This window comes from Pristiophorus japonicus, chromosome 25, assembly GCF_044704955.1.
Source record: "Pristiophorus japonicus isolate sPriJap1 chromosome 25, sPriJap1.hap1, whole genome shotgun sequence".
NCBI lineage: Eukaryota > Metazoa > Chordata > Chondrichthyes > Pristiophoridae > Pristiophorus > Pristiophorus japonicus.
Genome location: NC_092001.1, coordinates 17,639,325 through 17,653,268, shown reverse-complemented (window position 1 = coordinate 17,653,268; position 13,944 = coordinate 17,639,325). Strand labels below are relative to the sequence as shown.

The 13,944-nt window shown below is 44.3% G+C and overlaps 1 non-coding gene across 1 annotated transcript; it reads right to left on the bottom strand.

Annotated features, from left to right (window-relative positions):
- Positions 1-878: 878 nt before the first annotated feature.
- trnap-cgg (transfer RNA proline (anticodon CGG)) lies at positions 879-966 on the bottom strand. The gene is given in 2 exon segments: positions 879-914; positions 931-966. It is a non-coding gene; the product is annotated as a tRNA-Pro (tRNA).
- Between the last annotated feature and the right edge of the window lie 12,978 nt (positions 967-13,944).

Here is a 13,944-nt window from a genome sequence, read left to right as displayed (position 1 = left end):
ATATCAGGAAACAGCGTAGTTAGATGACAAGTGAAGTGGTACTCTGATGATAAGTTTGGAGAATAAAAAGAGTAAATACTGGAAACACTGAGCAGGCCAGGCAGCATCTGTGGAGAGAGAAACAGAGTTAACGTTTCAGGTTAATGACCTTCCATCAGAAGTTGAGCAGTTGTGTTAGGTAATACAATTAAAAGTTTCAATTGTCACGAAGCACGGGTAAGGAAAAGATATAAAATGTGGCATTTAGAACAGATAGTTTGAGTCCGATTAATGTTTGATCTATTTGTACACCGAGCTGAAAACTGCAACGTGTTTGAGTTCTTCGGCTAACATTCGCAAGGTTTGGGTGTAAGTACTATTAAGTGTATGTTTCATTATTGTCTGCTTAATAACTCTGACATTTAATGTTGCGGACCCTATTCCTGCATTGCGTGTGTTCAAGCTCTGTTTGGAGCACCGATCCCTTCAATCCGTCGCTTACAGGGACAGTTGGATTCACCGTTTCTTTGTTTGGTGAAATTTAAAAGATTGAATGCGGCGCACATCTACCTGGTCACCTACTCACTAATCGCTACACGCTGCTCCCGTGAGATGGATGCACAGTTACTGTTACAAGCTTGAACGCAGGTACAAGCAGAACTCATTCATAGAAAGTCCAAGTCCCTGAGGCACCTGATTTTTCGCACCAAACTCCTTCGCAACGAGTTGCGGTTCGTGTGGGTGATTTGGGCACATCTTTCCCCACACGACAACACTTCAAACACAACTCAACGGATGCTAAGCGCTTTGGGGCGTCATGATTACCTGAAAGGTGTTGCAGAAATGCAAGTCCTTCTTTGCAAAGTTTGATGCAATTTCAAAATTTTTGGTTAAACTGAGGACTCGTCCGGGATTTGAACCCGGGACCTCTCGCAAATTTCAAGCAATAACCCCGAAGCGAGAATCATACCCCTAGACCAACGAGCCAGCTGCTCGATAAACGTGGAGATAAGGTGTAACCATTATTGTAACATTTTTAGTGTGTTGCTATTCTTGATCGGAGGAGCACATGAGATGGAATCAGTGACTTTGCTTTTTCGACCTGTCTTCAGAAGCACCGCACGGTCCAACTCCGACAGTCAATGAGCTGTTGGGACGTTAGTGTATCCAGGCTGTGTGTGGTCACCCCGAGCACAGCAGAGGGGGTTCTGCATTAGTTCTGGGTGGGGACAGTATCTTTCCCCTTCTCTCTTCCTCTTGTCTATAACCCTGTACTTTGGTTTCTCTATTTATTCCGCTGTCTCAGTTTCTAGTGTTTAAAAGGGAACAAAAGATGCAATGGGTCTCACTGTGGAACAATTTTCTCACTCAAAGTTAGACACACTACCGTGGGCAGCACGAGGTCTAGGTAGGTAGCTGTTGATATTCAGGGTCATATATAAATACATATAAATATATCGACATTTATCGTAACAGTTCCCTGGTGGTCGAGCGATTAAGACCCGGCGGACTAACCTGGTTTCAATCCTCGATCAATTCATCGCATAAAAATAATTGAGGTCTGTGAGACGATTAATAATTGCTGTAACCACCATGAATACTAATACTTTCTGTGATAGACCGAGCTTACAGACTATCTGTCTTTTCCGGGCATGTATTCCGGGTTTAATTTTGTAAACTGGGTGAGTTCGCTGATCGCGGAGAGAAAGGTAGGAGCCTCTGTGGCCCCACTGTGAGGATGTGGAAGTGAACACGGTGGCTGGGTGATCCCTGACATTTCTGTAAAGGGCAGCGGAGGAGAAGGACTGAGAACATTCAGTGCAGGACAGAAGTTGTTTTAGGTGAGCCAACACACAATGCCGATCAGCACAGACGGAGCTCACTGGTCACCTCCCCTCTGTTGGGGTTATTGTACCAGAGGTTTCTGTAGTGTAGTGGTTATCACGTTTGCTTTACACGGGGAAGGTCGCTGGTTCAATCCCGAGTTTAGTCTCCTGGCAAATGCTGCCTGACCTGCTGAGATTTCCAGTATTTGCTATTTTTTCTCCTGGTAAAAGGGCTCCCTTATTCCTTAATTTCTCTTTATTTCACTTCAATAAATAGATAACTTTGACTGAGAGAAAACGGATCCACCGGGGACCTTTTGCGTGTGAGGCTAACGTGATATCCGCTGCACTGCTGCCCATCAAAGGGTGAGAAACCACTGAATATAAAGGATGAGCTGGTCAACGTCAAACCCTCCTTTCTTATTCAGCAGTGGCATGAACGGGAGTCAGACGCGACAAAGTTTAATTAAAGACACAAATACAAGTAACACTTGCAAATCTTTTCAGTGTAAAATTTTTTCACTTTATTTGAAATCCGACAGCATTGAATCTGAAAATACGCACGGTGGGATTTTATCTTCACGAGTGATTTTATTTTGTGTGCACGATAGGAAAAACCGGTGCTGCTAAATTTGATAAAAGTTGCCCCAGATCCCTGAAGACTTTGAACCAGAAAGCTAAAATACAGTGAGTAAAATGGGATATGGTTTTCAAGTTGAGATGCAAAGCACAGGCCAAATGATTGAAGTATGGAATGTCCCTGAGTTAGCATTTGTTTGATTGTGCAAAAGTAGTTGAGGGGTTAATTAATGATGGTTTCCAGTGAAAGCAAGAGAAAGGTTTTCGAATAAACCATACGGTGACTGTCCGGTGAGCGCTGTTTGTGATACCATGTGGGAATGGGCGGGGATTTTAAAGCCCCTTGTATTGCAGAACCTTCATATAGACAAAAATCTCCAATTCACTGTGTAGGGCTCATGGTGCAACGGTAGTGTGTCTGACTCCTGATCAGAAGGTTGCGTATTCAAATCACGTTAGGGTCAGTGTTTTTTTGGATATTTTTCTTCCCGAATTAATATTTCATTTGCAATAACCAGACCCTTGCTGCAATGTCTGTCTCACTGTTTCCCCGGTGTCAGGCAGAGATACACCTGCTGCCCTCAATTATTTCTTGTCACAGGACACAAAATTTCAAATCAATCTGCAGGTGGCCACACACAGCAGTGAGTAGTCAGGATGGCCGAGCGGTCGAAGGTGCTATGTTCAGTTCACAATCTATCTTGAAGACAAGGGTTCAAAAGCCGCTTCTGGTGTTTATTATTTTTAATCATTAAGCAGAAACAAAAATCAACTTTGTCAATATTGAACCATTAATGTCAATTATTTCATTTTTTCTAATTTCTAATTGATCAATGCTCACGCCCGGTTGCGATGCGGGGCATTTTCACGTGTTAAGCGAATGTGATAACCACTACACTACGGAAACACTGCAATCGACACAATGCGAGGAACATAACCAGAGCTTTAACCTACACAGCTGGCCGATACTTCAGGAGCTGGTTTTACGAGAATAGAATGACGGTGCTATATTTAGGAAGGCTGTGAGTGTTGTAGGAATTGATCTCGTGTTTCCCAGACTTTACACATCGGAACAGGAGCTGGCCATTTAGCAGCGAGTGGTTAGGATCAGGAATGTACGGCTTGAGACTTTCTGGCCTGAGGTAAGAAGGTGGTGCTGAGGAATAAGGTGAAAGGTTGAATCTTCTGCACTGACTCTCTTTAACAAACTCCAGCACCAGATCAGACGGAAATGTTAAGCGAGCACTGAACTGCTGAATCCCACTTTGAAGGATTTGGCCGTGGTGTCAAACAAATGTGTTCCATTTAATGATAATTATTGTTAGAATTGGAATTCAAGCTGAACACACGTGTAGAGGAGATTGTGACCTGAACACAGCACCTTCGACCGCCCGGCCATCCTGACTATTGAGCGCTGTGTGTGGCCACCTGCAAGTTGATTTTGAACTTTAGTTTCCTGTCACATGAAATAAATGAGGGCTGCAGGCGTATCTCTGCCTGACACCGGGGAACCAGTGAGACAGACCTTGGAGCAAGGGTCTGGTTATTGCCAAACAGCAAAGGAAATATTAATTCTGGAAGAACAATATCCAAAAGAGCAATACCCCAACATGATTTCAACACACAACCTGTTGATCTGGATTCAGACACACTACCGTTGCACCACGAGGCCTACACAGTGAGCTGGAGATGTTCATCTATATGAAGGTTCTGCAATACAAGGGGCTTTAAAATCCCTGCCCATTCCCACCAGGTCTCAAAAGCAGCGCTCAGCTGACAGTCACCGGATGGTTTGTTCGAAAACTTTTCTCTTGCTTTCACGGGAAACCATCATTAATTAACCCCTCACCTTCTTTACACGATCAAACAAATGTTAACTCAGGGACACTCCATACTTCAATCATTTGGCCTGTGCTTTGGGGAGCGGGCAGGCAAATGGACCTGAGCCCATTATCAGATCAGCCATGATTGTATTAAATGGTGGAGCAGGCTCGAGGAGTCGTATGGCCCACTCCTGCTCCTATTTCTCATGATCTTATGTTCTTATGCATGTTAACCCATTTTACGCAATGTATCTTAGCTTTCTGGTTTAAAGTGTTCATTGCCGATGACACCACGAATCTGGGGCAACTTTTATCAAATTTATCAGCACCGATTATTCCTACCGTGCACACAAAATACAATCAGTAGTGAAGATAAAATCCCACCATGTGTATTTTCAGATTCAACGCAGTAGCATTTCAAATAAAGTGAAAGAATTTTACACTGAAAAGATTTGCAAGTGTTACTTGTATTTGTGTCTTTAATTAAACTGTGTGGCGTCTGAGTCCCGTTCATGCCACTGCTGAATAAGAAAGGAGGGTTTGACATTGACCAGACTGCACTGCCCCTGATATTTGTCAGCTCATCCTTTATATTCAGTGGTTTCTCGCCCTTTGATGGGCTGCAGTGCAGCGGATATCACGTTGGACTCACACGCAAAAGGTTCCCGGTGGATCCGTTTTCTCTCACTCAAAGTTATCTATTTATTGGTGAAATAAAGAGCAATTAATGAATGAGGGAGCCCTTTTGCCAGGAGAATAAATAGCAAATAAAAACATCAAATGCTGGAAATCTCAGCAGGCCAGGCAGCATTTGCAGGGAGACGAAACTCGCCTCCGATTGTTCATCCACAGCAAGTTTAAACATAATGTTTCTGCCTGGGATTGAACCAGGGACTTTTCGCGTGCAAAGCAAACGTGACCACCACTACACTAAAGAAACCTCTTATACAACAGCCCCCACAGCGAGGAGCTGACCAGTGAGCTCCCTCTGTGCTGATCGGGAATGTGTTGGCTCACCTGAAACAACTTCTGTCCCACACTGAAAGTTCTCAATCCTTCTCCTCCGCTGCCCTTTACAGAAATGTCACGGATCACCCAGCCACCGTGTTCACTTCCACATACTCACAGTGGGGCCACAGAAGCTCCTACCGTCTCCCCGCGATATGCGAACTCAACCAGTTTACAAAATTAAACCCCAAACACGTGCACGGCAAAGGGCAGGAGAAGCCAGATAGTCTGCAAGCTCGGTTTATCACAGAAAGTATTGGTATTCATGGTGCTTACAGCAATTATTAATCGTCTCACAGAACTCAATTATTTTTATGCGATGAATTGATCGAGGATTGAAACTAGGTTAGTGCGCCGGGTCTTAACCCCTCGACCACCAGGGAACAGCTACGATACATGTCAAACCAGGTTAGTGCACCGGGCCTTAACCCCTCGACGCAAGGGAACAGTTACGATGCATGTCGATATATTTATATGTATTTATATATGAACCTGAATGTCAATGGCTACCTACCTAGACCTCGTGGCGCCCACGGTAGTGCGTCTAACTTTGAGTGAGAGAAACGGTTCCACAGTGACACCTGTCATGTGTTCTACATGGTTACTGCTTGTACTATTACAAGGTGTGCCACCAGAGGGCACTGCAGTGGGAGACTTGTAGCTTACCTGCACAGGTGTGCCTGGCCTAGTATAAAAGGCTGGCCACCAATAAAGTTTATCAATAAAGGACTCAGGTCACTGCAGTTAAAGAACGACACATTGTCTCGTGGATTCATTATCAGAGCATTTGAAGGTATTACAAGGGAGCCCAAAGCCTCAGAAACTGCAAATTCTACCAGAGCGTCGAAGTCATGCTGTAGGTGCCTGCGACAACACATTGCTCAAAGTTGTCCACACGTGAAGGCAGAGTGTTTCTTCGACAGAAAGACTGGGCATCTTTCGAAGGCATGCCGCCTGAAGGGTAAACCTCTTGTTAAAGCTATGAGTCCAGCGTTCAAAGCTCTGAGTCGAAATCCCAAGAGACTTCATAGTATGGAAGACCAACAACAGGACGAGGAGATGTTAGAGTTACACATCATCAGGAGCACGAGTTTAACGGACAGTGATTCGGAAAGCATCAAAATCCACATAGATGTTGCTGGATTCAAGATACCAATGGAAATTGACACGGGTGTAATACCGGAGTCACTGTACCGCGACAAATTGCGTGATTTCCAACTGGAGAAACCCAAGATAGAGCCGCGACGCTACTCGGGAGAGTAAATTCCTGTGGTTGGTCATATCACTGTACCGATCGGCGAAATATAAAGATTAATTTCAGAACTTGCCTCGAATAGTAGTGAAAAGAGACAAGTCTGCCTTACAAGGAAGAAATTGATTAAGCTCACTGAAGCTGGATTGTAGTCAGATTTTCTGTGTGGAAGCGAGATTTTCATCAACGGATGAGGTTATCAAGAAGTATCCAAAGGTGTTCTGCGAAACAGACAGTCCGATCCAAGGCTTCAAGGCGAGTGTCAGGGTACAGAAGGACGCTAGATTGGTTTACTACAAGCCTCGTTCCGTACCATATGCACTCAAGGAGAAAGTTGAGCATGAACTCAAAAAACTAGAAGGTGTTAACCGTTACACTGCGGAAACATCTCCACTTTCAGCACCAGATTAACAAAATTAAACCCAATGAGTCGGGAGAAAAGTTCCTCACATAGTCAGGGCAAAATAAATAATTGTCGTTCTACAAAAGAATGAAAAAATTTCAGCACCAGGTCAGACGGAAATGTGAAGCGAGCAGGTAGACTGCTGAATCGCACTTATAAGGAGTTGGTGGTGACAAAGCAAATGGGTTCTGCCTCATGATTCAATATAAGAATTGTCTGCAGTAGGATTCGAACACTATCTATAGTGACCTGAACACAACAACTTAGACCACTCGGCCATCATTACTATTCAGTGTTGTGTGTGGCCACCTGCAGGTTGATTTTGAACTTTTGTGTCCTGTCACATGAAATAAATCAGGGCAGCAGGCGGATCTCTGCCTGACATCGGGGAAAGAGTGAAACAGACCTTGGAGCAAGGGTCTGGTTATTGTCAAACAGCAAATGAAATATTAATTCTGGAAGAATAACATTGACACGAAATGTGATCCTGACACCCAGAAACAAGTGCTAAGGCTAACGGTTAAATGCTGCATCCCTTCCTGCAAAAAAATCTTTTCACAAGCATTTCTCTGAACAAAACGGCACAAAACAAAAATGTTCTTTTCAAAGTCATTAAACTCCCGAATTTCCACGCCCCGCGACTCTCCTGAATCAGATGCCTTAAGTTTTGCCGACTCCATCCATATCCCTTTGCTCCAAGGTCCGTCTCCCTGTTTCCCCAGTGTCAGGCAGAGATCCGCCTGCTGCCCTCATTTAATTCACTCTCGATGAATCTCTCTAATATTCCAACAGCTGCCATGGTTGCGTGAAGGTTTGTATTCTGTTAATCGTCGCCAATTGTTGTGAAAAGTAGAACACCAGGAGGCTGAGTACTGTGAGCTAAACTTAGTGTGGTCTTAGTCTTCTTTATTACAACTCCAGAGTGCCTGAACAACATGGCAGCCAACCTTTTATACTGGCCCTGCAGGTGTGGGCAGGTGACCATTAGGACTCCAACAGTCACGCCCTCTGGTGGCAAGTATGACATAGTTACATACTTCACATAATTGTTATCGTTAAGAAGTTATAATTCCAATGAATGCCTGAATCATCAAAAGGAGCCTGGTTTGTAGGACAAGGCTACATATCAGGAAGGAGCGTAGTTAGATGAAAAGGGAAGTGATACTCTGATGATAAGTTTGGAGAATAAAAAGAGTAAATACTGGAAACACTGAGCAGGCCAGGCAGCATCTGTGGAGAGAGAAACAGAGTTAACGTTTCAGGTTAATGACCTTCCATCAGAAGTTGGGCAGTTGTGTTAGGTAATACAATTAAAAGTTTCAATTTCACTAAGCAGGGGTAAGGAAAAGATATAAAATGTGGCATTTGGAACAGATAGTTTAGAATCCGATTAATGTTTGATCAATGTGTACACCGAGCTGGAAACTATAACGTGTTTGAGTTCTTCGGCTAACATTCGCAAGGTTTGGGTGTAAGTACTATTAAGTGTATGTTTAATTATTGTCTGCTTAATAACTCTGACATTTAATGTTGCGGACCCTATTCCTGCACTGCCTGTGTTCCAGCTCTGTTTGGAGCACCGATCCCTACAATCCGTCGCTTACAGGGACAGTTGGATTCACCGTTTTTTGTTTGGTGAAATTTAAAAGATTGAAAGCGGCGCACATCAACCTGGTCACCTACTCAATAACCGCTACACGCTGCTCCCGTGAGATGGAAGCACAGTTACTGTTACAAGCTTTAACGCAGGTACAAGCAGAACTCATTCAAAGAAAGTCCAAGTCCCTGAGGCACCTGATTTTCTGCACCAAACTCCTTCGCAAAGAGTTGCGGTTCGTGTGGGGTGATATGGGCACATCATTCCCCACACGACAACACTTCAAACACAACTCAACGGATGCAAAGCGCTTTGGGGCGTCATGAGTTCCTGAAAGGTGTTCCAGAAATGCAAGTCGTTCTTTGCAATAGTTTGATGCAATTTCAAAATTTTTGGGTAAACTGAGGGCTCGTCTGGGATTTGAACCCGGGACCTCTCTCAAATTTCAAGCCACAACCACGAAGCCAGAATCATACCCCTAGACCAACGAGCCAACTGCTCGGTAAACTTGGAGATAAGGTGTAACCATTATTGAAACATTATTAGTGTGTTGCTATTCTTGATCGGAGGAGCACATGAGATGGAATCAGTGACTTTGCTTTTTCGACCTGTCTTCTGAAGCACCGCACGGTCCAACTCCGACAGTCAATGAGCTGTTGGGACGTTAGTTTATGCAGGCTGTGGGTGGTCACCCCGAGCACAGCAGAGGGGTTTCTGCATTAGTTCTGGGTGGGGACAATATCTTTACCGTTCTCTCTTCCTGTTCTCTATAACGCTGTGCTTTGGTTTCTCTATTTATTCCCCTGTCTCAGTTTCTAGTGTTTAAAAGGGAACAAAATATGAAATGGGTGTCACTGTGGAACAATTTCTCTCACTCAAAGTTAGACACACTACCGTGGGCAGCACGAGGTCTAGTTAGCTAGCCATTGACATTCATATATAAATATATATAAATATATCGACATTTATCGTAACTGTTCCCTGGTGGTTGAGCGGTTAAGACTCGCCGGACTAACTTGGTTTCAATCCTCAATCAATTCATCGCATAAAAATAATTGAGGTCTGTGAGACGATTAATAATTGCTGTAACCACCATGAATACAAATACTTTCTGTGATAGACCGAGGTTACAGACTATCTGGCTTCTCCTGCCCTTTGCCGGGCACTTATTCCGGGTTTAATTTTGTAAACTGGGTGACTTCGCTGATCGCGGAGAGAAAGGTTGGAGCCTCTGTGGCCCCACTGTGAGGATGTGGAAGTGAACACGGTGGCTGGGTGATCCCTGACATTTCTGTAAAGGGCAGCGGAGGAGAAGGATTGAGAACATTCAGTGTGGGACAGAAGTTGTTTCAGGTGAGCCGACACACAATGCCGCTCAGCACAGAGGAAGCTCACTGGTCACCTCTCCTCTGTTGGGGTTATTGTACCAGAGGTTTCTGTAGTGTAGTGGTTATCACCATTGCTTTACACGGGAAAAGTCCCTGGTTTAATCCCGTGTTTAGTCTCCTGGCAAATGCTGCCTGACCTGCTGAGATTTCCAGCATTTGCTATTTATTCTCCTGGTAAAAGGGCTCCCTTATTCTTTAATTGCTCTTTATTTCACTTCAATAAATAGATAACTTTGACTGAGAGAAAACGGATCCACCGGGGACCTTTTGCGTGTGAGGCCAACGTGATATCCGCTGCACTGCAGCCCATCAAAGGGTGAGAAACCACTGAATATAAAGAATGAGCTGGTCAACGTCAAACCCTCCTTTCTTATTCAGCAGTGGCATGAACGGGAGTCAGACGCCACAAAGTTTAATTAAAGACACAAATACAAGTAACACTTGCAAATCTTTTCAGTGTAAAATTCTTTCACTTTATTTGAAATCCGACAGCATTGAATCTGAAAATACGCACGGTGGGATTTTATCTTCACGAGTGATTTTATTTTGTGTGCACGATAGGAAAAACCGGTGCTGCTAAATTTGATAAAAGTTGCCCCAGATCGCTGAAGACTTTGAACCAGAAAGCTAAAATACAGTGAGTAAAATGGGATATGGCTTTCGAGTTAAGATGTAAAGCACAGGCCAAATGATTGAAGTATGGAGTGCCCCTGAGTTAGCATTTGTTTGATTGTGAAAATGAAGGTGAGGGGTTAATTAATGATGGTTTCCCGTGAAAGCAAGGGAAAAGGTTTCGAGCAAACCATTCGGTCACTGTCCGGTGAGCGCTGTTTGTGATACCTGGTGGGAATGGGCGGGGATTTTAAAGCCCCTTGTATTGCAGAACCTTCATATAGACGAACATCTCCGGCTCACTGTGTAGGTCTCATGGTGCAACGGTAGTGTGTCTGAATCCAAATTAGAAGGTTGCGTGTTCAAATCACGTTAGGATCAGTGTTTTTTGGATATTTTTCTTCCAGTATTAATATTTCATTTGCTGTTTGACAATAACCAGACCCTTGCTGCAACGTCTGTCTCACTGTTTCCCCGGTGTCAGGCAGAGATACGCCTGCTGCCCTTATTTATTTCAGGCATCTTCCACCCTTTGATTGGAGTTCAGAACTGGAACATCGGGTCCTTCATTGAAACACCTGTGAACCCATGTGGAAGTAAGCCTTCCTCGTTCGAGGACCCGCCAATGATGATGATGATGATGATGTGTGGGACCTTACCAAATGCCTGCTGGAAACCATCAGATTAAATCTAGTAAGACCCATCCCTTGATTCAGTTTTCACTGGCCTTGCCTTAGGAAGGCTATATTGGCGTTGGAGGGAGCACTGTGTCGGTTTCCCAGAATGATACCTGGATTCCAAGGTTTAAATTAAGATATGAGATAACACCCACTGGAAATTAGAGGGTCGAGCATTGATTTGATCAAAATTTTCAAAGATAATAAGGGAAGAGATATAGTAGATAGAGAGAAATGATTCCCGCTGGTTGGGGAGCCCCAGAATAGGGGCCATAATCTAAACATTAGAGACAGACGTTTCAGGAGTGAAATTCGGAAACATTCCAACACACACATGGTGGAAGAGGTTTGGAACTCCCTTCTGCAAAGGGCAGTTCGTGCTAGGTCAGTTGTTCATTTTACATCGCATTTTGATCAAAGGTATTAAGGAAGATTGTACAAAGGCGGGTATATCGAGTTTGCTCACAGATCAGCCATGATCTCATTGAATGGTGGATCCGGCTCGAGGGGCTGAATGGCCTCCTCCTGTTCCTGTGTAACAGGCTTGAGCGGCTGAATGGCCTCCTCCTGTTCCTGTGTAACAGGCTCGAGGGCCTGAATGGACCTCCTCCTGTTCCTGTGTAACAGGCTCGAGAGGCTGTTTGGTCCTCCTCCTGTTCCTGTGTAACAGGCACGAGCGGCTGAATAGCCTCCTCCTGTTCTTGTGTTACAGGCTCGAGGGGCTAAATGGGCCTCCTCCTGTTCCTGTGTATCAGGCTCGAGGGGCTGAATGGGCCTCCTCCTGTTCCTATGCAACAGGCTCGAGGGGCTGAATGGGCCTCCTCCTGTACCTGTGTGTAAGGTATGGGAAACAAAGGGAGGTGATATGAGAAAACATAAACTAAATGGTATTGTGTTAAAAGAGAAGCAGAAGGATTGAGTGATTTACACACAGAATTCTTTGAAGCTGGGTAGATAAGTTACTAATTTGTTTAAAAAGAATACAGGGCCCTTGGCTATATATGTAGTGAAATAGAGGATACCAGCGAAGAAGTTGTACCAAACCTTTTCAATCCCGGTTTAGGCCTCAGTTGGAGAACTGTTTACAGTTCTGAGTACCACAATTTAGGAAGGATATCAAGGCATTGGAGAGAACGTAAGAAATATATAAGAAACATTTTCTATTGTTGTAGAAGACACAAATACAGGCATTCATCGAGAATCAACATGCAGGTGACCACACACAGATTAAAGAGCCAGAGAGACCGACAGAATCGGGTAACACCGGCAAATAGACAAGAGATATTGACAAGGACTGAAAGCACTTTGCGATCAGAAAATTGACGGCCCAGCTGTGGTTAATGACACGGCTTTTGGTGATTGATCTCCGTACAAGCCTTGAAATTCAGGAGAACCGGTATCGTGGTTTGAAGCTCGAGATAAAGCTCGAGAAAAGGCCACGGGGCGATACCAACAGGCGCCTGGCAGCAATCAGCGATAGGAAGATGCACCTTAAGCAGGCCCGGCTTGTTCAGTCGGTAGAGTATTAGGCTTTTAATCTCCGGGTCGTGGGTTTGAGCCCCATGTTGGGTGAATTATTGTCCTTAAACTTTTATGGTGCTTTCACAGGAAAACATCATTAATGAACCCATAATGTTCTTTTACACAATGAACAAAATGCGAACTGAGGGAGAGTTGATCATTTGATCATATGTTCTGTGCTCTGTATAAGAACACAAGAACCAGGAGCAGGAGTCGGCCATTTGGCCCTTCGTGCCTGCCTTCTTTTGCAATGAAACAAATTATAACCGTGTTTTTAAATGAGCAGTGCGAGATATTTATATGGCACATTTCAATGCTTCACAAAACCATTCCTTTCGTTACAGCCACCCAGGATCGATTCCCGGTTTGAGAAGTAACTTTGATATCATTGTTTGTAATTGAAGTGGGGTCATTTTATGAAGTTCGATGGATGTCCCAAAGCACTTGAGAGTGGTGTCCAAACAAACGGGTTTGTAATTAAAAACACTGAATGTCAGGAGTGGGATTTAACCCCACACCTCCAGAGGAGTCTGTGACCTGAACACAGCACGTTAGACCGCTTGGCCATCCGGACTGTTAGAAACTCCAGTTACAAGTTATTACTCTGGAAAGTTTCAGACCGGGCACTTGTTCAGTGTTACTGGAAGGCCCAGTGGCCGGGATATCCTCTCCCCCGTTGTTTTCCTGAGCTTGTGCACGGTGTCCGGGGAGCTTTGGTCCGGATCCGAGGTAGCTTACATCATGTGACAATGCACCCCGGACTGCTCTTGTTCCATTTTATCGCACATTAGTTTTTGGTGCAAAAATAATATCTCCAGAGGAGACAGTGATCTAAACAGAGCACCGCATACTGCTCGGCCATCGACTATTCAGTGCTGTGTGTGGCCACCTGCAGGTTGATTTTGAACTTTTGTATCCTGTCACATGCAATAAATGAGGGCAGCAGGCGTATCTCTGCCTGACACCGGGGAAAAAGTGAGACAGACATTGCATTGTGTCCAGGTTTAATCACAGCAATATCCACAGTCAGGAGCTGAAAAGGACGAAGAGCTGAAAAAACACAAGAAAAAAGCAAAGAAATGTCAGCAATTGTGTTAAACTCTTTAATGTGTTTCCTGCTCGTTCGTGATGCGGCGCTCACAGAGGGAGTACGAATTCAGAAAATAATTCTTCCATTCAAAATCTTTAAAATAATGACATGCAACTAATTAAACTGTGTGCCGGGGGATGGGGATGGGTGAAGATTATTTGTTTTATGCCCCATTCATTAACCGACAGC